General features: G+C 34.1%; 1 long non-coding RNA gene across 1 annotated transcript; it reads right to left on the reverse strand.

Annotated features, from left to right (window-relative positions):
* Positions 1 to 13819: 13819 nt before the first annotated feature.
* On the reverse strand, positions 13820 to 15502 carry LOC125665680 (uncharacterized). The gene is made up of 3 exons (XR_007366324.2): positions 15392 to 15502; positions 14943 to 15131; positions 13820 to 13951 (listed from the first exon to the last, which is right to left on the reverse strand). It is a non-coding gene; the product is annotated as an uncharacterized LOC125665680 (long non-coding RNA).
* Between the last annotated feature and the right edge of the window lie 7702 nt (positions 15503 to 23204).

The following is a 23204-nucleotide window of genomic DNA, read 5'->3' on the forward strand; positions in this document are numbered from 1 at the left end:
ATTTCCCAACATTTTGATTAAATGTATACCGAATCTTATGTTTTTGTTGCTTATTTTGGAATACCTTTCCATAGAAACTGTCAGTATAATCCACCACGCGGTGTTATGAATGAATATTTAACGTGAACCTTAAGACATAGATGTCCCCTATTGATTTTGAGGTCAAAAGGACAACGGTTAAACTACTCTGGACATACACAATTGTCCGTTGAGAAATCTTTCCTTGATAGACATCAAACTTCAAACACTGGTGCCCCCTTCTGAATAGATGACCCCCATTGAATTTCAAGTCACAAGGTCAAAGGTCATACAAAATGACTCAAATGACCAGTTGCTTATAAGTATTTTGAGAGACAAAACTTACATGTATCATTATGGTAGCCTTTGATCGGTAGTTAAACCTTTATTTTCACTGTCTATACAGACGTTCTACTTTTTCAGTATTGCCACAAGGGAAGCATATAATATTATTTCTAAAACATTTTTTCACGGTTGTTCTTATATCTTAATGCATTTTTTTCATGGTAATTATTCTGTACTTCTGCTCTCACAGGCGCCATTTCTGAAAAAATAAATAAAAAATTAAAAACAAGTAGAATAATATTACGTAACGGAATTCCTGGTAACAAACGTTACACTTAGATAAAATATTTTTTAATGATTTCTCTATAAGATTGCATAGAACAATCATCAGAGATTAATCCCTTCATTTCTAAGATATACATGTATTATGAAAAGATGTTGAATTCTAGCAAATTGATAAATGTAGAGTTGCATAGTTACATGTATCATAAATAGGACAGTAGCAGAGAAAAACATGGCCTGTATTTCTTGCAGAGGATATCTGTATATGCTAGTGAATACGGGAACAATAACACATTTGTTTCTTCATAACATAGTTGATATTCAACAAACATATCATTAAAGATGATATTTTGTCAATATGAAGTTCAATATTTGATGTCTAATCAAGCATTTCATTAAGTAGCATACGTTACTTTGAGTAACGTTTGTTACCAGCGTTCTACTCAGTGTAATTCTTACACCAGAGGAATTTCGAGATATTTGGAATACGATATACATTCTTTGATATCAGAAGAACAAATTCAGACCAAAACATTCAATCTGCTTAATCAATATTGTATATCAAACATTGCAGTTGTTTTAACATTACTTACCGAAAGAGAAAATTAATCCTAATTCTCAAAGTTTAACACGTATTGACTTTCACACTCAAATGTTTATAGTAGACGTTCATGTCGTATACCACATCATGCAGACAGAGGGCAAAAATACGCGGGAAATTGTTCTATCATTCCCTTTAATTAATTTCTCGGTAACGAATGTTACATCACGAATGTTACATCTTGACACGTTTGTCAAATTTCAGACCAACCAATGACTTCTGCAAAAGAAATGTTTATATTTTCATTCTCTGTACACTACGAGAATTTCATAAAAGGGGTAACATTTGCTCTGCAAATACGTTTTCATAAAACATTTATTGTATCGTATGTTACATTTCTAAAATCGAAATGCAAAATTTTGAGAATAATGATGACTTCTTCTCAATACCACATCCAAACATCGCTTGATGAATATTTTCCCAAAGTTTTGGAATATTTTAGCGCCAAAATAGATCAAAAACATAAAGATAATACGAAATATTTGTTCATACATTGAGTGTTTAATTGACCCTATGATCACATAATATAATCTGGCGACATGGAGTAATATATACACCACTGCTTAAAATCATACGCAAAAGGTGTTAAACTTTTATTGAATGAAAATTTAGGAAATACAAATGATATTAACGCAAAGAAAATTAAAAAACACGCTCTCAGATTTTTATATTTGCTTGTTCAATTTTAAAAATTGAGTCGGTGACAGTCACGTATGTTACAAAATTAGGGTATCTACGCTTCCTACCAAGTTTATAAGTAAAGGGGAAATAAAAAGTATACCATGCCTAGGGAGGCTATGGGTCCATGAATGTATAGCACACAAAATGTATGATTTGATATAGCTTATTTTCTAATAAAGTGCCGGCGACATCGATTGCACGCTTTTATTGACTTTGAGTGAAGAATGAATTGTGCATGTATTCACACTCAAAACCCAGAATGCCTACTAAACAATCGTATTCATAGTACATAGTACTTTGTGCAAAGAAAGAATATTTGTAGAAGGAAAAATATTTTAAAATTCAAATCTAACTAATGCAAGGTGAAGATAACAAACAGTGATCAATCCCATAACTCCTATAAGCTATACAAAATAGATAGTTGGGCAACCACGGACCCCTGGACACACCAGAGGTGGGATCAGGTGCCTAGGAGGAGTAAGCATCTCCTGTTGACCTGTCACACCCGCCGTGAGCCCTATATCCTTATCAGGTAAACGGAATTATCCACAGTCAAAATCAGTGTTCCAAGAACGGCTTAACAATCAGTATGAAACCCGTCAGACAGCATTTGACCCAATGCAAGGTTGTACTGACGAAGTAGATCGTTATAACGACAAAAGAATTTGCAAAATGCTGACTTCAATCGAAACTGTTTAAATCCCTGTACCATCAACTTGCTTGTCAGTAGCTTACCTCGATTTAAAAACGCAGAACAAGCTCTTGCATATCGAATCAGTTGAGATATATAAACACCATATGCAGGTGATAATGGGATATTACTACATAAATATGGGAAGTTGACGATGGAGAAGCTGAAATCATTCCGTTTGTCATACAGTTGAGTTGTCAGTTTACCGTTAATGTCTACTTTCAATAAAATATATAAGTATGAAGCTGAAGTGGACGACTCTGTGGTGTCCTTTATTTCGAGCTCACAGGGTTATATCAAATCAACATATAAATGAAATATATTATTGTTAATAGACAAAACGTCATCGATATATCAAAATGTCGAATTCAAGGCCACAGCAAGAGATTTTTTCTTCTCGCGTAGAAGTTTTTGAATAAATTCTGCTTCATATGAATATAGAAACAGGTCAGCTAACAAAGGAGCACAATTCGTGCCCATGGAAATTCAAACAGACTGTTGCAAGACCTGATCACCAAAGACCTCGAAGATATTGTCAATGAGGAACTCTAGTATATTTTTTTTATTTCAACATCAGAGTAATTGTGCGTGAAATCCCAGTGGTGTTTAACAAAGTAAGTTTTTGAATGACTGATCTCTAGACATGAATATTTCCGTTTTCCGTTTTTGTTGAAGAAGCAACTGTCTATGATGTCAAAAAGTCTAGTCTTTAATTTATCGTGAGAATGGTCGTGTATAGTGTTGAAAAGTCATAGCTTTTAATGTTATTGATTTGGGGAAAATTCTGCGATATCAAGTTTTCTAAAAGTTCTTTAGAGTTTTTTAAAATCCACATTTGATTAACACCACTTCTGTCATATGTAGTTGCACAGTAAGTTTGAAGTTTCTCCTTCACAGCTGTTAATATTTCCGTGAGGAGCAAAGATAGGGGCTTGGTAGAGCACTTACTGGATCCAGCAATGTATCTTTGTTTGTAAGGGTTTTTTATGTAGTTTAGGAATCCAGTATAGGTACAGTAACTCATATTCATTCGACTCATTGACTGGAATGTTAAATGTGTCTAAATCTGAAGCATGGTTTTGAAGAATTTCATGTTTTGAAAGGGCAGTTGGAGTATAAGTATGATTACTAAAAGTGGATTTAATGCCAAGTTCGTTTAACAATGAGACTTACAAACAAAGACAATGTTTTTCCAGCTTTGTCAGCTGGAACCAAAACACATTCCTCATATAACCTATCTAATTCTTTTATCACTTTAAGTTTACTAATCTAAATAGTTGTATTCACTAAATACAAAGTATTTACAAAAACTCCACCATATCCCCAGGGATATCTCAACGTGTAATTTCCACAAATATTTTGTAAACTTCATGAAATATAAACATTGAATGAAGTATCCTTGCTGAAGTTAAGTGTTACATGTAGATAACAATTCTATAGAACTGAAGGCAAGTCAGTCAAAACATTGATAAGTCTACATATCACTAGCTATGTATTTTAGCAGGTCATCAGATATAGGTCCATCTTGCATGTAAAGTTTGATCATAATGCAAGATGGTACACCTCATTAAATTCTGCAATAAACAGCGATTTTTCAAATCAAAATAATAATACTTGAATAATTGAAGTATTTGCATTTAGATTATTTTCGTTTTGTCAATCATGGATTTATCCTCTTCAACGTACAACTTTTGGAAAAACACCCTCCAGATTTGTGTGCTTATGTCAATATTATTTTGATTACTGTAGATACAGAATCTACAATATAACTTTAATGATAGCCTATGAGTACATATCAGAAGTCCCGAAACCCGAGACTTAGCGGTAATATGAAACTATTTCTAATGGGGGTATTTTACTTGATAAACATAAAGATTGGTATGAATGAAAGTTTAAATTGGGGATACAAACGTGTAAAATAATTTGCATTGATAAGAAATTAATGCATAAACTCGTAAATGGATTGAATTTGTAACCCGCTTATCGTTCTTAATTGTGTGTGCTTGTGACATCACAAAGGCCCATAAATGTAAATAAAGCAACGAGAATGATGTAGCTATACACCGTTTTGTTTAACAAAACATCTCATCCATCAATGAACATGTACAAATCTTTGTTTCTGACAAACTGCGTGATTTCACGGTACCGCCATATCATTTTCAACCACCCAGGAATAATGCATGGGAAACGAATAATGGTTCTTCAACAGAGTATGATCTTGAAGCCTAGGAGCTTACGAACTTATATCCCTAGCCATCAGATAGTGCCGTTTAACGGTTATTTTTAGAATATCAAAAGCCGTATGAACTTGCACAAGTTTTATTTATGAGTAATCGTAATAAAATATGTCTCAAAATTGTAATGGTAAATCATTTCCCTTTTCATACACACAACCACAAATATGCTTCATGTAGGTGTAGGGTAGCTTTTAAAACTGGGGAAACTATATAATAATAGATGGCGTTAATAACACTGACGCACCGTTCTTCATAACCAGTTGGTATTTTTAATTCATTTAATAAACAAATTTAGTATATATAGTATATGCAATATAGGTTATACTTTCTGAATGATGCTTCCTTGGGACCTGAGTATATATTGTTATATTACAGGTATTAAGAAATCATGACATTTTTTTTAAATAATCGTTGACTGATAGAGTTTGTAATATAATTGTAGATCAAATTTAAAAATAAAACATTATATCGAGTAGATTTATTCAAAGTACACAATCATTGATGGATATGTTTTTGTTTTGACAATAAGCTTGTCTGCTACTTATTGATGGAATTGCTCTTCGTTTGATGTCAGCTTGTAGGCGGTGGACATTCTACATTGATTTGTTTTTGTCTTTGGAAAATCAAACATAATTGGCACAGTGTCTGATATGTGATATTTTCTATCTTTTTGAGATTGATTTTTTTGTTGTTGTCTTTTTGCATCTTTTTACATAATCAAGAAGTTTTAGCCATTCCCTTGAAAAATCCAGGAAATTTAAATAATTTACAACTTTCATAATCACTATCAAAATGTGTCAATTCGGTGATACCAGTGACCTCTTGGTTAAGTCACCATGCATTGCTTGAGAGTACGCAAGGGGGCTCGAAGGGGGGTAGCATAGAGATAAACGCTCTCCCATAGTGCCTCCAAGGGGCCTGGGTGACGGACGAGAGTGCACGTCGCCCACACCGCAGAATTCAGATGACCTTGTTAATTTATTACCTTCGAGGTTACACTTTTTGCAATGATCAACTTCAGAATTCAATCTAATTACTGGTCGGAAGTCCTGAAAGTTTTAAATATTCCCACGAAAATTACAGGAAATGCAGGTAATCTTCAAGTTGAGAGCGATTACCGAAATGTGTCAATTTGGTGATAACTTGGTCTTAGTAACCATTGCTTGAGAGTGCACAGGGGGTTCGGAGAGGGGAGCGTAGAGATAAATGTTCTCCCCTCGCGCCTGTGGGCCCTGGGCGACGACGAGGGTGCACGTCGCCCACCCCACTGTTTAAGTGCCTCCAATTTCAAGTATGCATGAAGAAAATAGGAAACAAACATACAAATATCAATTTTTGTGGGGGACGTTGTTCCAATGTCTGTGACGGACTGGGGAGTGCGTTGGGGTAGTTGATCACTAATTCTGCGCCAAAACCGGCTCTCCTCCCACCTATTACTAAAGCAGGGGGCAGGTATTTCACGTGTACCCTCCAGGCGACCATTAAACTAGGTCAAGGGTCAGTGGATATTCATAGAAAATACTAATTTCTTGCATAAGGTGCTAAAGTATAATTCGTGGGGCTCTCAGCTACTTCATAGCTGGGGCCACATCCACCTCCTACTAAGGGAGGGGATGCTACAGGCTGGTGCATGTTGAGACAACTGTAGGAGGGTCTACAAGCTTGCTCCGCACTTGCTAATTAAACCAGGTAGCACGCAGGAGACCGGTGAGATGCGCAGAGATCTCTACCTCCCTTAGAACGTGGGGACTCGTTCAGGTTCGGGCACCTATGTCCACATAGGGCCCCCTGTGTTGCTCCTACTTTGGTAGTCAAACTGGCACACTGGCCGCCTCCCCAGTTCCCCACAAAAAGTTTGCATGCGACCCTTTCCACCATATATGTAAATTTGCATCCTGTTTCTTATCCAATTAATAAATATTAAACTTGTATCACTCTTGTCATTGCAGCTGCTAAGCAGCCTATGAGGGATTACAGGGCAGCCAGTTAAGCTTTGACACACCTACTGGTCTATTCAGATATTAGGTTAAGGTCACTATTCAATTCGTGTAGTAGGTCAGATGTCTTGCGGCTGGTTGTGCTGTATATTAAGTTTATTTTAGCACAATGGCTTCTCTAGGTAAATTTAACACACCCTAGGTCAAGTCATGGTCATAAAGCCAATTCTTTTATTAATCAAGATTATTTGATACATATCAAATAGTCCACAATTAATTAAGATTGGCTAATACAGTTTGTACCGTTTACGAAATAAACCTGGTTCGAACTATCTTGCCTCTTACAATTCCGCATAACGGGGAACGAGTTAACTTTTCATTCTGCTCAAACCTTAGATTCAACACATTGGGAAAAATACCCACCCATCCAAACCCATTTTCTTGTATCATTAAATTGATTTGTGTTTACGTGTGCTGCTGCTTTGTTCTTTATTTTCCAGATTCCTTTCCATGTCACCATCGATAACTGCCTGCTTTCAGATCGATGTCAGCTGTCTCCAGGATGCTGTCAAACTACTACATGCACTAATTTGGGCAATTTTTCTTTCTTAATTGTCGCATCTTTCTAGGGGGGTTCGGGACTGGGGAGTGCGTTGGGGTAGTTGATCACTAATTCTGCGCCAAAACCGGCTCTCCTCCCACCTACTACTAAAACAGGGGGCAGGTATTTCACGTGTACCCTCCAGACGACCATGAAACTAGGTCAAGGGTCAGTGGATATTCATAGAAAATACTAATGTCTTGCATAAGTTGCTAAAGTTTAATTCATGGGGCTCTCAGCTAGTTCATACCTGGGGCCACATCCACCTCCTACTAAGGGAGGGGATGCTACAGGCTGGTGCATCTCACCGGTCTCCTGCGTGCTACCTGGTTTAATTAGCAAGTGCGGAGCAAGCTTGTAGATCCTCCTACAGTTGTCTCTACATATACTGTATTGGAAAAGCGTTTGATGCCCGATGTCTCGTGTATTTAGAATAATATTTATTCATGCCTAGCGTTTCGTGCAGACCGTTCACAACTCTCTCCCCGCCCAAAAAAATGTTTCAATCTTTCCTGACGGGAAGTTTCTTTAAATCCTTTTATCTGTTTTCATACACGTACACATGTATATAAAAGATATAAGTTCATTCAACATCTGTCTTTGGGAAGAGGCCTGGAATATACAAATTGCAAATGTATGTTAACGACACTCAGAACTAATGTACAAAAATTGTGAAACGGACGCGACCATTTCATACTCAGTTTCAAAGAATTTATTAGAACAATGAATCAATAAAATTTGATTAATTAATATTCCGTGACGATATGATTTTTGTATATTTTTCTTTTATTTCTGAAATTAAAAAAAACTTCATTTGTTTTCATTCCAACGTGTTTATAAGTCATTGATCTAATAAGCAAAAATCAAATTTACCGCGTGGTAAATGAGCAATCATTTTAAAATTAATCATTATCATTTCTTTCTCAACATTTTTTTAAGATCTAGAATACTGCAATTATATTGAAACTATTTGAACCAAATATTACCGAAAATATCACAGCGTGCAGGCCACACCTACCGTTTCCTGCAGACCGTTCACAAAGCGTGCAAGCCATGCCTACAAAGTGGTCAGCGTTTCGTGCAAAGCGTTCATCGTTCCGTACAGACCGTTCAGCGTTTCGTGCAAACCGTTCACCGTTCCCTGTAGATCGTTTAACGTTTCATGCAAACCGTTCAGCGTTCGGTGCAAGAATCGTTTCGTACCGTTCCGTAAAAGTGGTGTAGTAGTACGCTTCAGGGTCTGTATCATTAGGTCAAATGCTGTCTGACGGGTTTCATACCGATTGTTAAACTGTTCTTGGCATACTGATTTTGACTACGGACAACTCCGTTTATCTTATCACGGCAGGTGTGACGGGTCGATAGGGGATGCTTACTCCTCCTAGGCACCTGATCCCACCTCTGGTGTGTCCAGTAGACGCTCCGTGTTTGCCCATCTTGCGCATTGCTGACTTTAAACGAGACTGGTGAAACCCCATCGACTTGTTTGTCAGTAGCTTGCCTCGATCAAGATATAGGACTCACGGGTGTGACCGGTCGACAGGAGGTGTTCACTCCTCCTTAGTACCTGATCCCGCCGTTGGTGTGTCCAGGGGTCCGTGTTTGCTCAACTATCTATTTTATATTGCTTATAGGAGTTATGAGATTGATCACTGTCCATTATCTTCACCTTTCATTTAAATACACGCCTTTTGCATGGTACTGTTTTACGCACTACCGATTAAGTGACACAGCTAATTAAGCCATGATACGCTCATTTACGTACATTCCCATTACGTACATTCCCATTCCCATACGTACATTCCCATTACTTACCATTGAGTCCGCCATATTGGATTTTGATCAGTGGAAGAATCCATTCGACATCCGATGCCTGGCCTTCGTTCTTTGAACATCGGAAGGCCTCGGGTACCAGGCTAGGCCATATGGCCGCCAATTTCCCCGGTAAAAAACGGACTTCGATCCCGAACTTTTATCGGCCATCAGGACCGACAATTAAGTAACTCGTGTCGGACATTTACTACTTTTATCGGATAATCCGACATTACCGACACTTTTCAAGAACTCTGGGATATCAATTTTTATTACAGATATTACATCTGCAATAAATCTCTATCTGATATAGAATAACTATTCAGAGAGGTTGCAGACTGGGGGATCTATTATCATCCTATATATTTTTAATATGCATGCAGAAATATTAGATATTCAAATTAGAACTATTACGAATTTTAAAGGCATTACTGTGAAGAATGTAGAAAAAATTGACTGATGATACGTAACCCACTTATTCTTGATGGCGGTGAAGAATCTCTCATAGAAACTTTGAAAACTTTGGGGGGAATTCAGAAATGTTTGGACTTCATATCAATTATGAAAAAACTCATGTACCAGTAATATGGTTAAGTTCCAAAAAGTAAAGTAAGGAAACTTTGCTGCGCAGGCTTATGTAGGATACTACCAGATTTACTTTGTTAGAAAAACATTTTGAAGTGGAATTGGAAAAGATACCACAATTAAATTATGAAACAAAATTATATGATCAAATACTGGGAGAAAAGGTTTTAAACTCCCATTAGGAAAATTACAATTATTAAGTTTCTTGTTTATATGGAATAATTCAACACAGAGGTTAAAAAATGAGGTCATTGTTAAAAATTATGAAGATGGGGGATTGGAAATGGTAAACCTTATGGAATTCATAGCGTCTATGAAATTATTCTTGATAAGATATCTCATGTTTTCAAATAGAGGGATGGAACATTTTATTCTAAAGTTGGACTTTACAAATTGATAAACAGCGGAATTGATTATATTAGAATATTCTTAAAAATATTGAAAAATAAATTTTGGATAGATGTATTCAAAGCATGGCTTATATTATGTAACCTCAGATGTTGCTGCTGATGCACCGTTATTTTATGAACCAAATATTCATATTGGCGGAAAACCATTTTATAATTTAAAAATCATTAAAAAAAATGACATGCATGATAACACGTGTTGTAGTGCTTTATTACGTTAAAAGAAAACTAGTTAGATCATAGTTACATAAATATATCATTTATTATTTTCTAAAGTATTATATGTAACCTATTCACGGTGGTTGGTATATGCGATAATTTTAAGTTCAGCATTTACAGGAGTGGCTTCAATTGATATTCCAAAAATAAATTGGTATATTGAAATTAATTTGTTTGTACATCGCGGTATTTTAGCCTTGAAGGCGTCTACGGCCCTCAATCAATTATTTTTCTTGGGTTGCTGGACTATCGGGATGGGTTTCTTTTTTCACGACCATCTAGTGCTCAAAATTATAATTATTTAAAGCCATTGAATGCAGATTATAAATGGTTCTAATTTGAAAATTCATGTATAAAAATAGCTAAATTGTTTTATCATTGTAATATATGTATATATATACCTATATCTATATATCTATATATAAATATAAAGAAATAACAACACGACAAATATATTATATTACACATAGCGTTTAGACTGTCTGTAAATATAAGCTGAACGTATGAATTCGTTACATGTAATAGAAAAATAATACAACCTGAATTTGACGTAGATAGATCTAAAACTTCATAGTTATTTCGGATTTCAAACATTTCGGTTGAGCATCACTGAAGAGACATAATTTGTCGAAATGCGCATCTGGTGCATCAAAATTGGTACCGTATAAGTTTTACATAGTGTAGTTTTGTACAACCAATACTAGTAAAGAATTCTGTAATTATGATATTTTTAAGTATATAGTACAATGTAGTAAAACGTGACTCTAATCTCCTACACAATCTACAGAACACAGAGTACATACAGGTGTATTCTGTATTCTAATGCTTCTCCCTATTAATATTTCTATTATATCAAGTATACCACATCTTTAATAATTGTGCATGTAGAGATCTTCCGATATTTTGGAAATTCCGAAAACAAATGTCTCCTACCCAATGCTTTATAATTACTTACATTGTACAGCCAGTATATTAATATTGATAATGAACAAATCTATCGTTTAATTTTGATTTATCCATAACACTCATATCAGTTTTCATCTGGTCATTCCGATATCAGGACAGTTCACCTTTGGTGTAGTATAAGTTTAAAATAACAAATAACCATATTATTGATTAATGATTTTTAAAAATATCATTTGACAAATGTATGTTTGTGAAAGAATTCAATATGAAAACAAATATCATCAAAGGAAGCTATGTGACAATAAAATAACACATCAGGACATTACTCAATAACGCTCTACAGTGTCATCAGGTCATTCCGATATCAGGACATTACATCTTTGGTTTATTTTAAACCTAAAATAATGAAAAATAACCAACAAATATTAAAAATAATAGTTGAATATCTTAAGATATATACCATCTCATAATCATAATTAATTTGGATGTATAAAACATCGTAAAAATGTATCATTTTTGTAGAAATGTCTCATCAGGACATTACACTAAATATCAAGACATTACACCCCTCGGGTTTGAAAATGATGAATTATTTTGCATCAAAATGCATATATTTTTAAAAAAATTAGTATTTTATGAAAGGAAAACTTATATTTAATTAGATCAAATCTTAAAATATCTATTTTTAAAATATGCTTTAGTGTAGATAGAATTATTGTCCAGCAGGTCAATCAGGACATTACACTTATCAGGTCATTACACCGACCCGTTATTTTCCAACGTCCATGCCGAAAGTATTCCTCATATCGCGTATTTTTATGTCGTTCAAGATCCACTTGAACTTGCATGTATCTAACGTTATATAAATATGTAATTTTAAATATCCAACCCGACTTATGTCAGGTGGATTATATTGATGTATGTTGCTTAGTATTTATATTTCATCAAGTTTGTAAATCCTAGTCATTTGTGGAAATTACACGTTGAGATATCCCTGGGGACATGGTGTTTTTTTTTTTAAAATACTTTTTATTTAGTGAATACAACGATTTAGATAACATAGATTTGAAATTCAAACCATTTTTCCTTCTATAAATGTATTTTACTTGATAAACATAAAGATTCGTATGAATGAAAGTTTAAATTGGGGATAATAATGTGTAAAATAATTTGCATTGATAAGAAATGAGGCCATAATTCTTCTTACAATGAATAAATCTGTAACCCGCTTATCGTTCTTGATTGTGAGTGCTTGTGACATCACAAAGGCCCATGAATGTAAATAAAGCAATGAGAATGGTGTAACTATGCACCGTTTTGTTTAACAAAACATCTCATCTCTTAATGAACATGTACAAATCTTTGTTTCGGACAAACTTCCTGATTTCATGATACCGCCATATCAGTTTGAACCAGCCAGGAATAATGCATGGAAAGCGAATAACGGTTTCTTTTTATAAAACCGGTCATCAAATTAAAGAAAAAGTCATGTTTCATATTACATATCTTGTATGTGTTAACAAATATCTATATCTATGTGTAATACTATCTTCCTATGGTTCATTCGGGGAGGCAAAAGCTTACCTATAGATCAAAGCTCTGAAGGCCTCATTAAACTATACACAGATATAAAATTTATCAATCCACCCATTAAAATATATTTACAACTTTTTGACCATCTAGTAAACGTATTGCCTCATATGACTTTGCGATGAGGGAAAACTTTCGACACACATGTTGGAAAAAGGCAGATATATGAACGATGACGCAGGGTTTTTAACAGTCTCATTTAAAGTCAGCATTTCGTAAATTGTATGGTCGGTATAACGATAGCTCCGTTTACCTGTTCAAGATATAGATCTCAAGGTGGGTGTGACCAGTCGACCTGGGGAAGTTACTCCTCCTAGGCACCTAATTTCAGTTGTAAGTCACACCATCGAACTTTTGATTATCTTTACACTTGGAGAAAAGTGATATTTTTTTGAGAGATTGGAGAAATTTCTCATTCAATAGCGCCAGGAATGTGAAATCAATTTCCCTCGTGATTTTAAGGTAGCGACGGATAGCAGCCGCGTGATCAGTTAAAATGTTCATTTTCACGTGGGTCTTTTTTTTTTTTCGGAAATCGTTACACTGTCATAAAGTGGTTGAAAAAGAAAAAGGTTTCCCCTAACTATCTTGTAATTCTGATGACTCGATAATTGGTTGCGAAAATGAGCCAGACTTTAGATTAGGAACAATATGCGTCATTGTAATAATAGCAAATCCAAAGTTCCGTGCGTGTGGTACCGTTTACCAAACGAAATGTAAACCACCATGAATAATGCATAGGTGCACAATGTAAACACAGTTGTTTATTCATCGTAATGCCCGGGTGCTGGGAGTTTTAATATACACTATAATGTTGAATAGGGTTAATAAGAATTAATAAAAAAGTCGCTAATATTTTTTTTCCAAAACTTTCTGTTCTTCTTCATTACTATGTAACACACAGATTTGACATGTGTTGACCACGTCTATACCGGTATTGCTATCAAATTACAAATTGACCATAATAAAGATTAAAATTTAATCTAACTGTAGCAAACATTAAACATGCAAATTGTTCATTTTTGCTGCAATTCGTCAGATCCGCAATGCGTGTCCACGTGTATATCTATTTTCCTCTTCCTCCTTCTTCGTGATATTCCTGTATATTAAGGAAACTTTAGATAATTTTGTGAATAATCTAGACACCATTATCAAGCTGATATTTATAGTGTTTCCTTACTATTTCTCGGATTATACAAATATTAACATATAAAGTAATGAACAAATGCATCTTTCTAATTCATGATAACAGAAAACAAACATCTTGCTATTTATAAGTCATATATATCCTGATATACAAATTAAAAAAACCATTCATCTTCGTAAGCCACCACAATGTTGATACATAAAACAAACAACGATTGTGTACATAATCTGCCGACGGCGTTCAACGATATATTGAGTTGTTAATTTGAGGTTGAGATCTATTTTCAATGAATTCTTTAAATACGAACCAGATGTGCAGGACTCTGTGGTGGCGTTTATTTCGAGTTCACAGGAATATTACGAATTTTGATATATATGAAAATAATTATTGTTAATAAATAAATCGTTGATATTTGTAAATGTCGAAAGGAAAGCCAAATTAAAAGATTATTACTTCTCATGTAGAAGTTTTTCAATCAATTATGTCTCATAGCAATAAAACACGTCAGTCAACAATGGACCAGAAGTCGTACCCATGGGAATTCCGTAGAAAGACCTGATTCATAAGGACTACGACGATCCTGTGAATGAGTAACTATAGCATATTTTGATGTCGTATTCAGGGTCCCTATGCGTGGAATCAGAGTGGTAAAACTCCCTTTCCCAACCCATTATTTGACGAAATGTACATTTAAAATGTATTCTCAATGACATAAAAGAAATTAAACCTTGTTTTATCATAGATATGATACAACAGTTAAATATCAACATACTAAAGAATTTGGTACCGTAAACTTTAACATACTTTGTTTGCTGATATTGTTTATGTGAAGCTCAGGACAGAAATGAATAACACCCTCTTTCTGGCGTAAGGGAAGTAAATTCAAACAGGTAGGCTAATAATCTAAAATGATAAATTTGAGCTGAGAAGAAACTTGACTCACGATGGTTGATCTTCTATCCCTGGCTTGAATGTCTCCATTGTCGGTATCTTTAGCAGCAGCCGAAGCATCAATAAATTCACCTTCGGTGATACTTCTTTCATTATTCCTTCGACGGGGGTAGTTATGAGGGCCTTCAAAAGCCAAGGCGTTGAATAGAACACAGCAGACGATGATAAGGGACAGTAATACCTGGTGGAATAATGAAATACCGATATTTATTTATGAATGAAAAATTAAGATAGATTAAAATACAAGTATTCAAAAACACATATTAATTACTATGCATCTGTCAAGATATCTGTGATAAAATTTCAGTATCTATAAACAGAAAAGATAATTTCAATCTAAATTCTTTATTGTTTGCCTTCCCATCAGCATTATCCTCACTACATTGTTCCACAATACGTGGATTGTATTGTTACAGAGACAACATACATAATTATTCTTACCATTTTGACTACGATCTTAGTGGCACCGTGGATAGCAGTGGACGTCGCATACTATACAACTCACAAAATCGTTTATTATATACATGCTTACTACCTCATTGCCGGAAGTAGGTGTGTCATTGCGAAACCACTCCCTTCAGTGAGGTCAAAGCTCAGTTTGAAATTATGGTAGATGTACATTCCTTGATTCACAGATATTCATAAGGTACACGTACCGGCGTTGTAATCAACAAGTATACAGCACTGCTACTCATTACAGATCACGTAAGATATGTCTGTTCTGATGCAGGTTTTTAAACTGCACATGTGTTTCTGCAGAATTGATGTTTTTATTTATGCTTTGATGTCACTGTATTTCTGAACTTATGCAATGCATATTTTTTGAGGGATTGAAGTTATTGCTAAATGCCTTTGAGTTGTATAATTCATAGTTATAAATCAAAGGTATTAACATAAAGAAGCCAATTTGTACTGTGTTTGTTCCGTGCTCAATTTATTTTATTTACTAGTTTTTATCTATACATTTGTACCACATTTACTTCGTACTTTACAACTCTTAAGGACGAAGAGTTATTGAGAAGTCATACTTTAATGACGATATATTACAATTGTTATGGCAAAACTATTAGTAAGTAGAAACAATTTTACACGGAAGGATGACGATGTTAAAAGGTATGTATCGTCGACTGACCTTTTCCGGCGACTAACCAGAAACGATGACCTTTTTTTTTAGCGTGCGCATTGTCGTTTCCGGGTGCTGACTACATCATCAATTTCACAGTATTGTTTTTAATCATACATAGAGCAGGTCTTCATTTTCCTCCAAAAATGAACGATAAGAAGGTGAGTATACAAAATATCAAGACCAGCACCCTGAAATTAAACCTATTTACTTATTAGTTTTTCAAGCATTTTAATTTTTTTTTGTAATATAACAAAAGTATAGAATTCTACAGTAGGTTGGTGTGAAGTTTGCGGTTTACGTCTACTGCTATCGTCCCTTTAATAATTTGCACCCGCAAAAATATGAAGACATCTAATTTTGTCAGAACCTGTAACAAGTAAAAAATGACGTAAGCTCTATATTACGTATATTCAAGAATTGAATGAAAAATGAAGACAACACACAGCGATCAATCTCATGTCTCCTATAAGCAATACAAAATATAGAGTTGGGCAAACAACCGATCCCTGGATAGACCAGAAGTGGGAGCAGGTGCATAGGAAGAGTAAACATTCCCTTTTAACCGTTCACACCCGTCATGAGTCCTATATCTTGATCAGGTAAACAGGGTAATCCGTAGTCAATATTGGTGTCTGCAAAACGCTCTAACAATCTGTGTGAGACACATCATACAGTATTTCACCCAGTAATAGGTTATGATGGCAGATTAGATTATCATTACGACCATGGAATTTACAAAATATTAACTTTAAACGAGATTGTTGAACTCCCGTTAAAATCAAATTTGTTGTACGTACCATGCCTCGATTTAAAAACTATCATACGCAGAACAAGGTCTTGCTTATCGAATGAGTCGTCTGTACATATGAAGTTGCATCATTCACATATTCTTTTGTTTCTTTCTAGAGGAATTTTCTGAGCAGTACTACTTTTGGGAAATCCTCTTTCAATTCTTAAGTCATGTGCATGTATTCGGAATCTACATAGTTTTCCTAATTGTAGAAATATTACGCATCAATTTATATATACATGTTTTTTTTTATAAAGAGAACATATCTTTTTAAAAAAATCTTGATTGCTGACCCTCTTTGCCTCTTTTGACCAATATGGGGAAATTGGGTTAGGTTTTTTTTTTTTTTTTTTTTGGATGACTCTTTCTTGGCTTTTGAGAAGTGAGAGCTGAAATTGTTTCAAGTGGATATCAAAATGCCCATTTTCAAATAACTTTTATATCAACATTATATGGATTCAGATTGATATTATCTGAATATGCTCTGTATAACAAGAATGATTCTAGACTATTTTCACGTATATGTCAGTATAGTAGAATAGTTGGGTTATTGGTTGTACATATAGGATATCTACCTAATTCTGAAACTGTTGCACCATTAGCACTTCTTCCAGCACAAACAGATCTTTACATAACTTGATAATGAACTTTTCCACCTCACAATCTTTGAAGATATAATCAAATCTCTGTCATTTTTATCGTTCATGCCGAAAGTCTTCCCTATATCACGTGTTTTCATACTGTTCAAGATTCACTTGAATTTCCATGTATCTGACGTTTTATAAATATATCATTTACATATTTTACCTGAAATATGTCAATTGGAATATAGTGATGCATGTTGCTTAAATATTTTCAATAATCAATGAAAAGAAAAACAACCATTAATCAGTGCACGAGATATAACTTAACGATAAACAAAATTGCCCAATTTATATATGAGCATGAGTAAAGGACATTTAGATGCTCATATTGTATTGTGTGTCTTGTGTTCTACATCTCTAGAGACACCATTAGTTGCCCACTGTAAAACTGCAAAAAAAAAAACTTGGTTACTTTTGGTTCAAATTCTTTTTATTTCAGTACTATCAAGTACCATTGATGGTATAACAAAGTACGGTCCTCTTTATTACTGAAATATGTCAAAACACTTGTATGTCTTGTTTTGTTAGAAATCAGTAGCTGCAGTGGGCGGGGATTAGCATTGGACCCACTAAGGGATTCGGGACAACCCCCTGATGTTCATTATCCCTTGTAGATCTGCCACTGCTGTGTGCAATACCTCTTTAATTCAATCATCCCAAATGTAATTTTATAAACTGCCTGATCATGTCCAGATGCATATTCTTATCTGGGAAGGAATAATATGAGATACACTAGGAGTTCATAATAAAATTCTAATTCTAATTTATTCGGAGGTTGGGGTGGGAATTCAGTGTTATTCTTCAATATTTCCCAATCATAAATTTTCCTACTGCAATATTCATTTCTCAAAGAGGTCTGTTTGGTGGAAATTTAAGAAAAACACAAATAAATCAAAACCACCTGCCGTTTGTAATTTACTTGTTTTAAATCTTTGTTTATCTATATGATGATCAACTTTAAACAGCATTCAAATTTCATTATAAAAATTTCATTATAAACTAAAGTAATAAATACTGCTTATGCACTATGTATGATTCTAAATACAGGAGACCTTTGGCATCCAAAGTGTTTGAAATCCATTAGACGTAGAATGTAATACTGTGGATGAGAAATACCATGAAAGTGCCATTGATGGGGGTGTTCTAGAGAAGATTAACATGGATAAACATGACTGATAAGACACCCAAAGTCAATAAAAGCGTGCAATTGAGGGTTTCAAAATCATGGTTTATCGACCATGCAAAATATATATGGTAACATGCCTCTATCAATGGTAAATATCTGTTGAACATTCACCTCAAATTGTTTCAAGTTAAGTATGACAGATTTTTTTTTTTTACAGTAGGTCAAAGTATGGTATATTTTTCGAGATTTTTCTCACATGTAACCATCGTTACTGAGTCCTTGACATTATAATATGTAAGATAAACATTAATTTTCCATGTATTATTCCATAACTTGTATTGGAATTGACTGAACATATATTTTTCTAATTTGCGAAAGACAATAAATACAGGTTTTCAAAGAATATATTTAATCAACACAACAAGAAATTATCTGCTGTAAAGGTCAGCAATAAGATTTTAAGAGCGCAAAATAAACGACTAGATCTCACTTTCAATATCTTTGAAATGGCAGAAAATAAAATTGATTAACAAATATTCTCGAACAGTTCAATATGTATGAAACATGAAAACAAAAGACTAGCAATAGATATAGAACGATAGCTTTTTTGTATGTAAATGAAGTAGCGCTATAATTATGTAACGTATGTTTCAACACTTACACAACAGTACATCCATGAACATATTATGCCAAAACGATGTCATCATCAGTTATTCTTTACGATTGATGTTGCAAAATCATAACGACATCACTTAATTCAATGGAAATACCAATTTTAATAGAAATATAACGTAGACAAGCAAAATTTTTTTTACCAAATGTGTCTTTTCTTCTGAATTTGTTAATTTGCAATAAAAATGTGATTAAAACAAAAGTAAAATATTGATGTTTCGCCATTTAAATGCTCATGATTCTTATAGAAATAACAGATACATGTTTTGAAACCTGGATTGCTCTTTGTTATAATAAACAATGAAAGTAACGTATGTTTCTTATTTTTCCTTTCATTACTATAAACACATCATTTCCATTCAAAAAATGGAAAGAAACATATTTACCCATTTCTAACAATCTGTTTACAATGTTAATATAAAGAAAATGTTTAATTTCCCAACATTTTGATTAAATGTATACCGAATCTTATGTTTTTGTTGCTTATTTTGGAATACCTTTCCATAGAAACTGTCAGTATAATCCACCACGCGGTGTTATGAATGAATATTTAACGTGAACCTTAAGACATAGATGTCCCCTATTGATTTTGAGGTCAAAAGGACAACGGTTAAACTACTCTGGACATACACAATTGTCCGTTAAGAAGTCTTTCCTTGATAGACATCAAACTTCAAACACTGGTGCCCCCTTCTGAATAGATGACCCCCATTGAATTTCAAGTCACAAGGTCAAAGGTCATACAAAATGACTCAAATGACCAGTTGCTTATAAGTATTTTGAGAGACAAAACTTACATGTATCATTATGGTAGTCTTTGATCGGTAGTTAAACCTTTATTTTCACTGTCTATACAGACGTTCTACCTTTTCAGTATTGCCACAAGGGAAGCATATAATATTATTTCTAAAACATTTTTTCACGGTTGTTCTTATATCTTAATGTATTTTTTTCATGGTAGTTATTCTGTACTTCTGCTCTCACAAGCGCCATTTCTGAAAAAATAAATAAAAAATTAAAAACAAGTAGAATAATATTACGTAACGGAATTCCTGGTAACATACGTTACACTTAGATAAAATATTTTTTAATGATTTCTCTATAAGATTGCATAGAACAATCATCAGAGATTAATCCCTTCATTTCTAAGATATACATGTATTATGAAAAGATGTTGAATTCTAGCAAATTGATAAATGTAGAGTTGCATAGTTACATGTATCATAAATAGAACAGTAGCAGAGAAAAACATGGCCTGTATTTCTTGCAGAGGATATCTGTATATGCTAGTGAATACGGGAACAATAACACATTTGTTTCTTCATAACATAGTTGATATTCAACAAACATATCATTAAAGATGATATTTTGTCAATATGAAGTTCAATATTTGATGTCTAATCAAGCATTTCATTAAGTAGCATACGTTACTTTGAGTAACGTTTGTTACCAGCGTTCTACTCAGTGTAATTCTTACACCAGAGGAATTTCGAGATATTTGGAATACGATATACATTCTTTGATATCAGAAGAACAAATTCAGACCAAAACATTCAATCTGCTTAATCAATATTGTATATCAAACATTGCAGTTGTTTTAACATTACTTACCGAAAGAGAAAATTAATCCTAATTCTCAAAGTTTAACACGTATTGACTTTCAAACTCAAATGTTCATAGTAGACGTTCATGTCGTATACCACATCATGCAGACAGAGGGCAAAAATACGCGGAAAATATTTCTATCATTCCCTTTAATTAATTTCTCGGTAACGAATGTTACATCACGAATGTTACATCTTGACACGTTTGTCAAATTTCAGACCAACCAATGACTTCTGCAAAAGAAATGTTTATATTTTCATTCTCTGTACACTACGAGAATTTCATAAAAGGGGTAACATTTGCTCTGCAAATACGTTTTCATAAAACATTTATTGTATCGTATGTTACATTTCTAAAATCGAAATGCAAAATTTTGAGAATAATAATGACTTCTTCTCAATACCACATCCAAACATCGCTTGATGAATATTTTCCCAAAGTTTTGGAATATTTTAGCGCCAAAATAGATCAAAAACATAAAGATAATACGAAATCTTTGTTCATACATTGGGTGTTTAATTGACCCTATGATCACATAATATAATCTGGCGACATGGAGTAATATATACACCACTGCTTAAAATCATACGCAAAAGGTGTTACACTTTTATTGAATGAAAATTTAGGAAATACAAATGATATTAACGCAAAGAAAATTAAAAAACACGCTCTCAGATTTTTATATTTGCTTGTTCAATTTTAAAAATTGAGTCGGCGACAGTCACGTATGTTACAAAATTAGGGTATCTACGCTTCCTACCAAGTTTATAAGTAAAGGGGAAATAAAAAGTATACCATGCCTAGGGAGGCTATGGGTCCATGAATGTATAGCACACAAAATGTATGATTTGATATAGCTTATTTTCTAATAAAGTGCCGGCGACATCGATTGCACGCTTTTATTGACTTTGAGTGAAGAATGAATTGTGCATGTATTCACACTCAAAACCCAAAATGCCTACTAAACAATCGTATTCATAGTACATAGTACTTTGTGCAAAGAAAGAATATTTGTAGAAGGAAAAATATTTTAAAATTCAAATCTAACTAATGCAAGGTGAAGATAACAAACAGTGATAAATCCCACAACTCCTATAAGCTATACAAAATAGATAGTTGGGCAAACACGGACCCCTGGACACACCAGAGGTGGGATCAGGTGCCTAGGAGGAGTAAGCATCTCCTGTTGACCTGTCACACCCGCCGTGAGCCCTATATCCTTATCAGGTAAACGGAATTATCCACAGTCAAAACCAGTGTTCCAAGAACGGCTTAACAATCAGTATGAAACCCGTCAGACAGCATTTGACCCAATGCGAGGTTGTACTGACGAAGTAGATCGTTATAACGACAAAAGAATTTGCAAAATGCTGACTTCAATCGAAACTGTTTAAATCCCTGTACCATCAACTTGCTTGTCAGTAGCTTACCTCGATTTAAAAACGCAGAACAAGCTCTTGCATATCGAATCAGTTGAGATATATAAACACCATATGCAGGTGATAATGGGATATTACTACATAAATATGGGAAGTTGACGATGGAGAAGCTGAAATCATTCCGTTTGTCATACAGTTGAGTTGTCAGTTTACCGTTAATGTCTACTTTCAATAAAATATATAAGTATGAAGCTGAAGTGGACGACTCTGTGGTGTCCTTTATTTCGAGCTCACAGGGTTATATCAAATCAACATATAAATGAAATATATTATTGTTAATAGACAAAACGTCATCGATATATCAAAATGTCGAATTCAAGGCCACAGCAAGAGATTTTTTCTTCTCGCGTAGAAGTTTTTGAATAAATTCTGCTTCATATGAATATAGAAACAGGTCAGCTAACAAAGGAGCACAATTCGTGCCCATGGAAATTCAAACAGACTGTTGCAAGACCTGATCACCAAAGACCTCGAAGATATTGTCAATGAGGAACTCTAGTATATTTTTTATTTCAACATCAGAGTAATTGTGCGTGAAATCCCAGTGGTGTTTAACAAAGTAAGTTTTTGAATGACTGATCTCTAGATATGAATATTTCCGTTTTCCGTTTTTGTTGAAGAAGCAACTGTCTATGATGTCAAAAAGTCTAGTCTTTAATTTATCGTGAGAATGGTCGTGTATAGTGTTGAAAAGTCATAGCTTTTAATGTTATTGATTTGGGGAAAATTCTGCGATATCAAGTTTTCTAAAAGTTCTTTAGAGTTTTTTAAAATCCACATTTGATTAACACCACTTCTGTCATATGTAGTTGCACAGTAAGTTTGAAGTTTCTCCTTCACAGCTGTTAATAT

The sequence above is a fragment of the Ostrea edulis genome, chromosome 10, assembly GCF_947568905.1.
Source record: "Ostrea edulis chromosome 10, xbOstEdul1.1, whole genome shotgun sequence".
Classification (NCBI taxonomy): domain Eukaryota; kingdom Metazoa; phylum Mollusca; class Bivalvia; order Ostreida; family Ostreidae; genus Ostrea; species Ostrea edulis.